Source organism: Colletes gigas, unplaced genomic scaffold, assembly GCF_013123115.1.
Source record: "Colletes gigas isolate AHSC1104 unplaced genomic scaffold, ASM1312311v1 Colletes_gigas_Sc00044, whole genome shotgun sequence".
Lineage (NCBI taxonomy): Eukaryota > Metazoa > Arthropoda > Insecta > Hymenoptera > Colletidae > Colletes > Colletes gigas.
In genome coordinates this window covers 661,667-675,212 of record NW_025106673.1, presented here as the reverse complement: position 1 = coordinate 675,212, position 13,546 = coordinate 661,667, and positions in this window count along the sequence as shown.

Genomic DNA, 13,546 nt, shown 5'->3' with positions numbered 1-13,546 from the left:
GCACACACCTACACGCTATTATTTCTTTCTGCCCTTGCTTTTACACCGGCAGAGCCGAAATGTACGTTCCTATGCGCAACATAGAGGCCGACGTGAATAGAAAATGAAGCAAAATTTAGAAAATAACGAGGAATCGAGCGTCGAACGAGAACGGAGAAACGGTTTGTAAAACGACGATAAAGGAAGTCGTTCTAGCGTAAGGAGGAACAAGAGAGGAATCGATTCGTCGCGCAGCCAAGTGTAATGCGCGTAAAAACTTATTAATCATCGTGCATCCGCTCTGAAATTTGGTAGAATTCCTCCCGATGACTGGAAAGAATTTCTGAGAACCTTTAGTAACCGGCAGCATCATCGGACGGGGTGTAACGAAGGAGATCGAACGATCGATGCTCGCTCGAGCTCGGTTCGATCTTTATACATATTACGCATCCGTTCGATTCACGGAGTCTCTTAACTAAACGCGAATCGACCTCGGTTTCTGATACTTCAAATTCTTCCAATATCATAATTTCCACGGGATAATGAATTTCTTCGCGGCAAAGCGAACAACCGACAGGAATGTACATGTGTAAGTCCGTCGACGTGTAATGCTTACGACCGGCGGTTATGAAGTTATTCGCGCAGAAATCCTTTTCCGTGGTCGCGTGGATCCACTTTATTAACAGAACATATCGATCGGCATTTGTCTCGGATGGTGGGCACCGTGGAACTCAGATGCAGACAGGTTCAGGAACGGGTAAGTCTATCGCCTTCGGGCATTGCCTTTTACAAACGACTAAAAGATCGATCCACTTTTAAGGAGTCGTTCTTACGTGCGTTATCGATAAGCAATTAACTACTCAACAGGCTCGATAAGCTCGACAGTTTATTCGAGCACATAATCACTAAATAAATAAAATTATTTTTAGGAACTAAAATATTACAAAAACTATTGCTCGTTTGAAAACCTTGATTTATTAATAACTATATTACAATTTTACAATATGGATTTACTTTCACGTTCGTTTGGTCTCTGGTTTGTAGAGAAAGTTTAATAAGTACGATAAAACAGAATTTCAAGCGTAATGACATGATTTGCTGTCGTAATTTTTAAAGTAATTTTGGACGCAAAAAATTAGGGGTAAAAGTAGATTCGTTGTGTTTAAACGTAAAACTGTGGGCAGCCAAATCTATATAGCGGAGATTTTATGGAAATGAAAATACCAGAGTCACAGATATGGTTATATCAGTCCTTCAGCGACATAATCGAGCGTTGGCAAGTCGTTGGGAAATGATGGATACGACAAACCGTTTGGTTTTGATAATACGGGTACGCTGCGTCTTTTCAAGTTCGCTTTGCAAGTTAAACGAGCCATAAAATTGGCAATCACATCGTTGGAAAACTCATTCGCAATAACTGTCTTCTATGGCGCGTTAATAGATGGCGAATTGCTCGTAGTCCACAGCCGATCAGACACGTTACAAACTCTGCCAAACTCGTTGTCATTGATGGTTTTCTTGAACTCGACTTTTTCTTTTGTCTGAACGTCGATGTAACTCTATGGCTTAACATATTCCATGTTGTCGATTTTATTCCAGTCGGAATTCGAATGGTTTACATACATTCAATCGGGATCCTATTCCTCTTTTGTTTGTTGTGGATTATCTTGACAAATTCTATTCTATTTCTTAAAACACCAAACACTTTCAATGGATTAATTGTCTAGTGAAAAATCATCAACCCCTGAATTTTAATTTTATGTTTTCAACAACTTTCACCGACGTTTTTCCAAGTTTGTATACATATGAAAATGATTATGCCTCTTTAGTATTATTAAAAACGATTGACCAGAGAGCAGATTAAAATGGATGTTAAAGGTCTGGTTTGGGGTTTCTAATGAAAATTCATTAGCCCTTGAATTTTATCTTTATGTTTTCAACAGTTTCTATCGCCATTTTTCCGAGTTTGTATCCACATAAAAATGCTTATACTTCTTTACTATTATCAAAAACAATTGACGAGAGAGCAGATTAAAATGAATGTTATAAGTCTGGATTGGGTTCTCAAAAAAATACTTACCACTAAAAACGATTGACGAGAGAGCAGATCAAAATGTATGTTATAGTTCTGGCAAAGTCAGAGATCGGAAAAACGACGTTTCGTATGCGGCAACGTAATATATTAGCGAAGGGGATCGAAAAATAGAGTGGGATCGTTTAATTAAATTCATCGCTTGTACCGGTGTTAATCATTCCTCTTAGAATCGGACTCGTTTAAACTGGAAGAACGTAGCAGTTTGCCGGGCGACTCTAATGGATCCGTGGCTCGAGCCACTGCGAAGGCGTTCGCGAATTTTCTTTTCACGCGAACCTTCATTTCTAATTCCGCTAACGAACGGCTAACAGAGTTAGCGCGAGAAACGGTACCCTACGCCGAGCAAGAGCAGCCGCTCCTTTGTCTCGCCGAATCCATTGTTCCACCTGAGAGTATGAATTGGTAAAAAACAGCCTCCGGGAGGTAGCGGCTAAACGAGAACGCGAGGATTTCTTTTCCGTCCCGTTCTGCCAGTCCTCGGACAAATTCGTACAATTATTTCTCGATTAGGAGTGATTGGTGGTCAGCGGGGAGGGAACGACCGGACCAGATTGGCTGTATCGCAGGTGAACAGCGAAAAGGAACGACGCGTGTGCCTCGCGGTTCGCTTAATCGCGGAAATTTCGCGGGACGACGCACCCGGTTTAATAAGACGTTTTTGCTAGTCCCCTGCCGGAAAGAGGCCAACAGTCGGCGGCGACGAAGACACGGCGAGACCGGCCAGGACGAAGAGGAATAAAACAAGAGGGGCAAAAACTGATCGGGCGCATCTCGGTGGGGCTGACCTTGCAGGTCTTCGAGGGCCACCAATGTAGACCGACAAGAAAATAGAAAATCGTGCCGCTCCTAAATGCGGGTGGTGTGATGTCATGCGGAAATAGCCATCCGTCCGTCTATCCTTATGCGAGTAGCGCTGCCGCCGCGCGACTCAGAAAGGGGCAATCGGGGATCTTGGTCACTCGACCGATTACCTCGTCGCTGGCCTTCCAACGAACCGATCCCAGTTGCCCAAATATTATTCACGAATAAACAATTAAAATTTTTCAGATTTGAATCTGTAACAAATAGTATTTGACAATAGCTGAGCACAAAAACAAATGATGGGCGGGAGAATATGAAAAGATCGAGTAAAGCGTGCACGCGTGTGAAGAAATAATAGAGATCTATAAATAATATTAATAAAGGTATCAGTGGAAATTTCGTTACGTTAATTGGTGTATATTATTGACCATCCTGTTCCTAAAATTACAAATCGTTCGTTAAACCGTCATGCGCGACTTTTAATCTCAAACGATACGGTAGGCTCGGTTGTCCTAATGTGGAATACGTCCCTAATTTGGAACATTGCAATATTAAAGCAATTATCGCAATATTGATATTGGTGATGAATGTAATCGATTACGATTGTAATTTGTTGCAACTACCGTGCATATGCCCGAATTCCAAAGCAACACGTGTTTGCAAAATAATATTGAAGATAATATCGCAGTCTGAGTTTTTGCAAGGTGATCTTTGATCTAATATTATACATAATAAGGTGAGTACATCAACTTTGTGTTAGCTCGATTATTTTTTCAAATATAAATATAGTATTCCATATTACGAGCACTATAAGCCCAATATGGAAAATGAGGACCTGAGTAAAAAATGTAAACCTTTTCTAAACCGTTATTATATTTTACATTTAACTGTCACCAGACAAAAGAGCATAAAATTTCCTATAAATTCATAACATTTAAGTTTTTACGAAAGTTCTGCAAGCAAGTTAAACATGTGTATAAAAAAAAAGTATTCCATATTAGGGCAACTGACCCTACATCATTCTACCTAATTTTTACTTATTCCTACAGGAGTTACGTTTTAAAAAAGGCATTGAAAGTTGAAGTTTGATTTACAAATGTAAAAGATTTTTAGATTTCACGGGCATTGGACTTGAAGGGTTAATGGGTTATTATTTATGAAATGTATACGGAAGTCAATTTTCGAACGAATTACAATTTTTATTTGCTGTTCGTTAATAAAATATGCTACTATTTTGTCGAACTAAGAATCGTTTATGTGTTAAACTTAAGAAATTTAATTATACAATAGTCGCGCCGGTTAGTCGAAAGGTTAGAATCTTATGAAAACAAACGAAAAAGCAAAATTTATCGATCTTGTGTGAGAAAAGTATACGATAGAATGAAATTTTATTTGAACATTTTGATACTGTATACTTCTAGCTTTACGTAGGAAAAAGGTATACTGCAAAAACTTATTTTAATAAGAATATATTTAAAATAAGGTACACTCCATAACAAACTAAACTATTTTGTAAATTAAAGACATGTTGCTATGATGTGATATTCGCGTGAGTCTAAACAAAAATATTTCATACTTTTACTACAAACATGAGAGTATTTTTTCTGTATACAAAATTTTCCTTTCAATTTAGGGGAAAAATGGCCCGTGGTACCATAGATCAGCGTCTCTTAAAGTGGGGTGCGTGGACCCCTAAGAGTTCAGCTCTTAGAAAAAAAGCATATCTTATCGTGAAATAAAAAAAGGCACCTCTTGTAATATTTTATACTTATTAGGGATCTTCCAATCTAGAGCATTGAAATATTAGCGCTTCTTTATGAACTATTTTGCTCAAATACTATTGACGATAACTTTTTTAAAATTTCCATACTTATCTATGCACACTTCGAGAACACTCTCTTCCCACAAAAAAAATATGTTAACTGAAGGGTTTCGGTGGTAAAAGCTTGGGCTCACAACTTCTTTGATTTTTTAAATTTTATTGAAATACAATAAAAAATATAATTTTTTGTTTAGTATCAGTATGGCTTGACGGATCTGTATAAAATTTTCAACCTAAATTAAATCTATTGAAAAAATTGCCTATAGCACACGCCTCATATTTTTTCATTGTCCAATCGAGAAAAAATTTTACAGAGTTTATTTTATACGAATTAGAACTATTCTGGAGGTTGAGATAAAACAGTTTCAACCATTGGATCATTCTAATACCCACGACCGGAAATTGTCAAGCAGATTTAAGTAAAAAACAGTTGCAAAACCTATTGTGACCGATATGCACATCATTCAAAGGGGTATTAAAACCTTGTCTGCATATCAATAGATAAACAACAATATATAATGGCAAGATAGGTGAATAATTTTTGTATATCATTTGGAGTAGCTGTAGAACCGTGCACATATGTATAGTTTTATATACAGGGTGTTCGGCCACCTCTAGCAAAAATTTTAATGAGCGATAGTAGAGGCCAAAATAAGACAAAAATCAAGAATACTAATTTGTTGGTGGAAGCTTCATTAAAAAGTTATTAACGTTTAAAGTGCCGCTCTTACTGAATTTTTTTCTCGAAAATGCGCAAGATTTCGGGGGTATGTCTATTCACCAAAAATGACTGTAATTGAACCCTACAACCGAAAATAATTTTTCCACAACGATTTGCAATTTTTTAATTTTCTCGAATAATTTCACACCTTCTCTATTTTATTTCTCGAAAGTGGGCAGGATTTCGTGGGTATGTCTAATGACAAAAACTGATTGTAATTGACCCCCGCAACCGAAAATAATTTTTCCAGAACGATTTGAAATTTTTGAATTTAATTGTTAATAACTTTTTAACGAAGCTTCCATCAACAAATTAGTATTCTTGATTTTCGTTTTATTTTGGCCTCTACTATCGCTCATTAAAATTTTTGCTAGAGGTGGCCGAACACCCTGTATAAAACCTCAAGGCCCACAAGGCATGCTTTTCTGCTATCCAATCGCTCATGTTTGACTCCAACTATTTTTTTATGTTTTGCAATTACGCTGGCAGATGAACAATTTCAAGTTTTAAAAAATAAGGACTACTATAACATATACTGTAGATATACTGTATAACATATATATTTTATTGAAATTATTAAATAAATTTCTATCAGTAGTTTTCGTGTTATCACTTATAGATTTAAATAAGTCATCATCTAATTTTTCATTTTAATTCTACACTAAACTGATATTTTGTCTATTAATACCTAAAGAGAGCCTCATATAAGAGGATCAGAACGTCGTAATAGAGATAGTAATTTCACCAATTTTGTGATTCTGGAATTCATTATTGCCCATGACTATCAAGGAGGAAAGAGTGAAATTTTCCATTAAAATAATATTCATGGATTAGATAAAAGTAAAATACAATAAAATTTATCAGTTGTCATTAATTTGTCATTACTGTAACAGATAATATTGCCTCCAGCAAAAGTCAACGAAAATTTCGTTTCATCGTGCTCCATATTCTTAAATGCGCTATCTTTCCACGGACGTTACCGAAGATTCTTGTCATTTATGTTAGCACAATTATCGAGGCCCATATTTCCCTCCTCCGTAGCCGCCGGGTCCTTATTAGCGTCACCTGAGTGAATTAATTTCTTACTTTTAATGTAATTATGTCGCATGCTGCGGGCGAAGACAACGAAATTATCGATGTAGCTGATAACGAGCCGTCGACAAAATGGTCGACGAAATGGTGGCGCACGGAAGTAGGTAGAAAGCACCGTAAAAAAAAATAATCGTATGGACAGCAACAAGCGTCTTGCCAATAAGCTACGATGATGGAATCGCTTGATTATAATCTTGACTTACGATCAATGAGATAAAAATGTATGACAGGGTTGATGAAATAAAGATTGTGGTGGTGATGAGTTTAAAGAGTACAATTTTTTATCGATAATGTAAGCTAACGTGAGAAATTGGAAACGGGCAAACAACCGGCTTCGAACGTGCTCGCGATTATCGACAATCCCCGAAATTATCCGAGATACGACGTTTAGGATTAGTCACATGACCGCAAGTTGCAAGATATGTATTACCTAGCATGGATTTCGAAGGATCACGTGATCGAACGTTTTCGACACTTGAAGAATCACGTGATCATGGAAGGGGTGGATACGCGATCGATTATCAATGGATCGAAAGATTTGCCGCGCGGTAAAATCATTATAAGTAATAGGTAAACTGTCACATTTTGTTGCCATAAAACGTCGTTGTCAATGTCGACGATTGCACGAGCATACAGTTTTTCGTAAAAATATAGATAATTATGGCACATTTTGTGTTTGCTAGATCGCATAAAATGATGAAGACGACGAAGCTCTGAATGACAGTCAATTATCGTTGAAAAATGTTTGTCTACTTGGCGAAAGAAACATTGAAAATAACATTACATAAAATATGTGTTCTGTGAACTTTGAAGTCGTCGTTAGCATACAACCCACTAGCAAGTAATGAAAATTCTCCAGGAATATCAATCCAAGAGCGATACGTCAAATACAAGAGCGTATAGTTCGAGACATCTGGCAGCATTAGATCGTGGCTTCTCGAAGAGCAGAAGCGCGAGTGGAAGGAGGTCGACGACGAAGAAAACCGAGGCCGATTTCAAACAATATTTCGCCGCTGTGCCGCCGCCGGCGAAAGTCACCAGAAATTCAAGTCCGGAACATCGCGGACGAGTATGAGAACGCCCGATGTCACGCCGGCGGCGCGATCGCGCATGCGCATGGCTTACACTTGACGGGCTCAAAAAATCAATGACCCCGCTCCGTCATGGGTCCGTGTTTGCGTCTTTATTGTCCACAGGCAAAAGATTTGGAGAATAGGTTTGGTCCGATCAGCAGGAGCAAAGACGAAGGTTCGAAGAGCCGATCGGCGTGGTTGTAACGACGAAAATCTTAAGTAGGAGAGAGAGCAGGGCAGGATCGAGGAAAATGGACGGTGAGGGTGCAGCCCCGGTGATGGCGCTAGTGTAACACGGCCGAATAGCGGTACGGTGAAACCAGCCGAGCAAGCTGCTCGGCTCGCTTCGGCTCGCCGCTTCAGTTCGTGTTATTTCGCTGCACACGACGGACGTACCTGGACTCAGTGTCGCTTCTCGCGTGCTCTGTTCCATGAGAAAAAAACGAGAACTATTACCCTCCGTCGAACTATTGGAAAGTACCACCTTCGTGATTCGGTGGTTCCCGCGTAAACGAGAAACTGTGCCGCGTAGATTAATAGTATACACAGAGAGGGAAGCGTGTCTCGCGAGAACGACGCACGAGGTCGTAGTGTTTCCGGCCGGCGATCAAGTTTCGTTTTAGTGGCTTGTGTACAAAAAGAAAGAAAAAAAAAAATAATAAAGTGGTGAACCCAGTGCGCGAATTTTTCATCGTACGCGTTGTGCGTGACTCTCGTCAGCCACGATCCACGTCGATAAGGGGTTCGATAATCGAGGATCGATTCCCGTTTAGAACGCTGCTCGGCGAATCCTCAAGGGAGAGAGAGAACGCGCGTACATCGTAACCGTCGCAGCCGCGGTGCACCGTCCGTCCACCTTTCGCGTTGCCGCGAGTGCACGGGATAAAATGGCGCTTGCTTTCGTCCGTGTGCCTCTATCGACCGTAACAAACAATCCGACGACGGAATCGCGTCGACGCCAGTCGCGACGTTTTTAAGCGGCCGAACATTTCGCGGCACCGCTTCCCCTTTCGCACGGCCCCCACCCCCTCTCTCCCTCGATCCCCCTGTTTCGGTCGTTTTAACGTCTTTTTGTCTGCGAATCGAAGCGCCGGGAGAGTCCAGCCGGAGGAAGATACCTTCGCCGCTGGAGAAAGAAGATTTTGTGCGGTTGCTGTGCCGTTCGGGCAGTGGAATTTTGGGACCCATAGCTCCGCCGTCGGCGGACCGGACTTCCAGGAACACGCCACGGACGAAATAAGGTAAATACGATGCAATGCTTTTTTACGTTTCGGACGTTTAGCGACGTGTATCGCGTATTCGTGCTAAACGCGAACCTACCGTATTGCCTGGAACGCGGACCGCGGGTCCTATTGTTTACGTAGGACGTTAGGAGATTAGTTTTTACAATCGTGCAGCGAAATGTTGCCCGTACAGCGAGGTCACGATAAATCTTGCTTCGAGGCAAACCAGCCATGGAGAAAATGTTCGTTTTCCGTTCGTTATTCGCGGCTTACGACACCAGAGATATTAACGATCCCAGTGAAAGGCATTGATTCGTTGAACCTCAGACTGTGCTGTGTCAGGAGTGTGGATTCCGTTCGAACAGGTTTGCCGTTTTACCCGCGTTACCTTCCCCGGTGTCTACGAAGGCTTCTCGAGTCGAATATTCGCAATCGCGTTCTCTCCAACTGCACGTGTATCTGGTTGGCGCATAACATCGTTTTCCTGCGGTTGAAATTTTCCTGCGTATTCGATCGTTGATCGTTGCACATTATGTACTCTTCGATCAGATTTACAGTTTGTTATTTAGCGTTTCGTGTTTTCAGTGCGGTGGTTGCCGCCTGTCTATAACGATGAATAGCATAATTAATGAGCCGTGATTTACGATAGAATTTCTTGTCGAAATAACTTCGAACTGAAATGGATTGATACAGGATATTATAAATTGTAGGTATGATTAGCGATGCATTGATAGAGATAGTATGTTGTAAGCGTGACTTGCCCAGAGTAGATGCGTACTGGAGATTAACAAGAAACGATTATTCTCGTTTCGAACTGCATACGTGAAAAATCGTAAGCAGAAATGTAGAAAAGAATTTTGCAGTATAGGAAGCTTGATCTGCTTTTGAAAAATTGATTCGAAAATCGTCGTTTAGAATTCCATATTTTCATCAAGCATTAAATTCAGTGGAGATCGAGTAAAAGGTTACGAATCCTTTTGGTTTTTGATCGAAAATTCGACGTTTCGCGTTCAACAGAGAGGTTCGCATTGGGCGGGCCGATCCTTGGAACGTTTTTTGTTTATCCTCGATGACGGTAAGCGCACGTCGTGTCCAGCATTAACGATTCCGTAATTATGCAAATAAATCCGTATAGGGTTGGGGGTCGTGGACTATTTGAAAGTCCGAGTGACAGACACGCACGCGCGCGTACACGAACCTGGCCGATGTGTGCATAGGTAACGCGTGTGTGCACAGTCGGCTGAGTACACACACGCGCTTTCGCACGCGCCTAAACGTGCCAAACGCGGTTCGGCCGGTACGAGCACTCGCTGGCTCGCTCGCCACGGGTTACATACGTGTACTACTCGGAAAATGACAGCCCATCGGCGGAGAGCCAGTGCGTGTTTGAGCTCGCCTCCTCGTGCAAATATTTCGCGCGGGCAAACACTCGCTATGACGGATCATGGCCCTCCTAGATAAGCCTACCGCACGGGAAGAAGTCGCGAGCACCGCCGAAAAACGAGCTTTCCTTCAGAATTTTCCATACTGCCACGAACGCGTCACGTCGAGTAGTGATGGATACCAGAGGGAGAGCTACAACAGGGCCATAACACAGACCAAAAAAATCTTTGTACCTTGGCAAATGAATAGAACAGAATTATTAAAATTAATATTTCTAAGGGCAAGATTCTAAAATTCTCGTAATCTGGAATTTTCTCGCGATTTTTTGTTAGTCCTTCCAGACCAAAAAAATCTTCGTACATTGACAAGTGAATCGAACTATCATCAAAATTAATATTAGGGGTAAGATTCGGGGGCACTTCCGAAAAGGACATATCTTCGATTTTTTTTATACTCTGGATTTTTACGTGTTGATTACGAGTATGACAGCAACAATTCATAGCAAAAGACATGAAAAAACCATAAAATCATAGTTTTTTATTTACTTCCGTAAATAATGGGGATTTTGAAAAATACTTCGCATGAAAGTTGTAGACCTCATCAAAGTGCACATTTTATGCCCTATTGATTTTTGTCATAAAGAGAATACTTTCTGAGAAAAATGAAAGGTAATTATTCACTTATACGGAGCCACCCTCGATTGCAATGTCCTTTACATATGTTATTAGGGACCTGACTTAGAGGAACCTTTATTTTTTAGTTTTCGTGCGGTAATTTCACTTTATTTTATTTTTTTTATTGCAAACTATTTTTTACTTTTTATGATAGTGTTCTATCTGCTTTTTTTCGTTTTTTAGAACAAACAGATTTATTTTTTAATTTATATGAGGTTGTTCCATTTCTTCTATAACGAAGAGTCGTTTAATTTAATGTTTAAGTTTAGGTTTAGGTTTAGTTCTGGTTTATTCCTTTTGAGAAGGTAGCTTCCCGCAGAGAAAGTTAAAAATCCAATGATTCAGAAAACACGTGGGCGTGGGAGTAGCTTTGCTGTATCCTTTTCTAGTATTAACTAATGAAATTAACAATAAAACTTGATTTGTGCTGGATGAGTTATATGAAGTTTTGAACATTTAATATCGTTTTTCTCCAAATCTATTGTCTTTATGATCAAAATCAATAGGACATAAAATGTGTATTTTTATGAGGTCTACAACTTTTATTTAAATTATTTTTCAAAATTCCCATTATTTACAGAAGTAAATAAAACTATGACTTTTTATGGTTTTTTCATGGTTTTTGCTATGAAAATAAAATTTGCGCCAATTTTCACTATCATACTCGTAAGCAGCAGGTCAAAATACATAAAAATTCAGAGTATACAAAAAATCGGAGATATGTCCTTTTCGAAAGTTTATCACAAGATTCTCAAATTCTCGTAATCTAGAATTTTCTCGCGATTCTTTATTAGTCCCCCCCTTTGAGCTCTTGCAGAGCTAGTTCCGATGCCTTCTGTCGGAAATCTGAGAATGATAAATAATCGAGTGCCCGAAAGCTTATCGACGCCATCGCCACACACGAGGCTCGTTCCTCTGCGACACAATCAGATTCCATTGTAGATGGGAACAGTATACGTAGAGGGAAACGTTTCCTGAGTCCGTCGAAAGGGAATAGGCGATCGGCTGCGCAAGGGAAGCAAATGAATGGATCGTCGCGAATGGCAGTTCGGGGATAGTCGATCACTATTGCGGTTGACACTGGCCTAGCCAGGCAGAACGGTAACTTTACGACATACTGTTGGGTGAAAAAAGGTAAACCCCTGCGTCCCTTCTACCTGTTGGCACAGGTAGCGCGCTTCTGGGCCATAGTTTATAGCTTGGTTTATCGGGCCTCCGAACGTGATGAAATTGTAGAAATCCTGCTTTCCAGCGGTCCTAGGGTCGTGCATTTGTATCGCGCGGACGAAACCGGGGATACGAATGGTCTAATTACCGGGTCGAGATGTTCCGTCGATGCATAAACCGACGACGAAGCAATGTCCACAGTGGACCAAAACGCGGAAAAACTAGCCAAGTATCGAAAACGCCAGGAAATCATTGACAATGTTTTTAAATATGCTTTATATCGGGGCTTTCGGGGTCGCTGATTACGAATTTGATATCCAATTAATAGTTCAATTGCTTCTTCGTCGATAACAAATTGAATTTTTTAATCAAACAGTGGACATTGAGGTTGTTGATGAAAAAGAAGATAGTTGATTTAGTATTTAGGATAAATTTCCATTGATTCGAATCGTTTTCAGTCGTAGAATAGTTAAGTTTTTAATTTGATTTTGATCCATTACTGTCGTTTGATAGTATGCACATATGTACAGAAAGATATTATTTAACAGAAGGTACAATGTTCATACTGTCGTTCCTAAATGTACGCGTTGATGATTTCTTACAACTTTTCTTACGACATAGGTCCTTTAATGATACATGCATTAAAATTAAAACGAAATGTGGAAGAACGATTACCACCATATCAAACTATGTTGGAAAAATGCAAAAAGAGACGTGTTCAACTAAAATTACCATATATTTTCATAAAATATACATATGTTTAAATATATATCATGCGTGTATAATGCACATATGATTTTCCTATATCCCTTGTATTATGGTTTCCGATTAATAGAGACTTGAAGTGTAGAAAGAGTAGAGTTCATTGGTCGGTTTCATAATTACGTGGTATTTTGCAATATTCATGGAATAAATTTAAAAATTTGTGTAATCAATATTAATCTTACAATAACTAATTCAATATCGATTCCTACAGAAAATATGCATTAGTTGTAAGTTAGTACGTACAAGCACATAGTATTATAATGTTTAGTATTGGCAGTAAAATTTAGAATCCAGAAATTTATAATTTAAAACGATGACGGGTCTTAATCGTTAAAGCTTGGCTTCATTTTCTACCTCGTGGGAGAAACGTTATTATCGATCGATGGTTGCGATGCATCTGGTAAATAAAAGCAATTTTTAAATTCATGCAATTTATTAAAATGTATCCAGATAAAGATGTTGAACAACGAACGAAGATAAGTAACTATTTATCCATTATTCGTTAAATGAAAGTTTCGAATGTAGAATTTGATATACCGGACAAACAAAAGTTTAACTGTTCGATACTTTACTATTGCTATACACGAGTCGTTAACCCCTTCGTGTTCACTGTTTCTTTTTCTATACACACCAGTTTCAGACACTTGTGTTATTGTACTATACATATAATCACATGTTATAACTTGTTTATTTCTGTTTTCTTTTTGCAATCACATTCTATTTGGGGCAAAACAGATTAATGTTCGTTGAA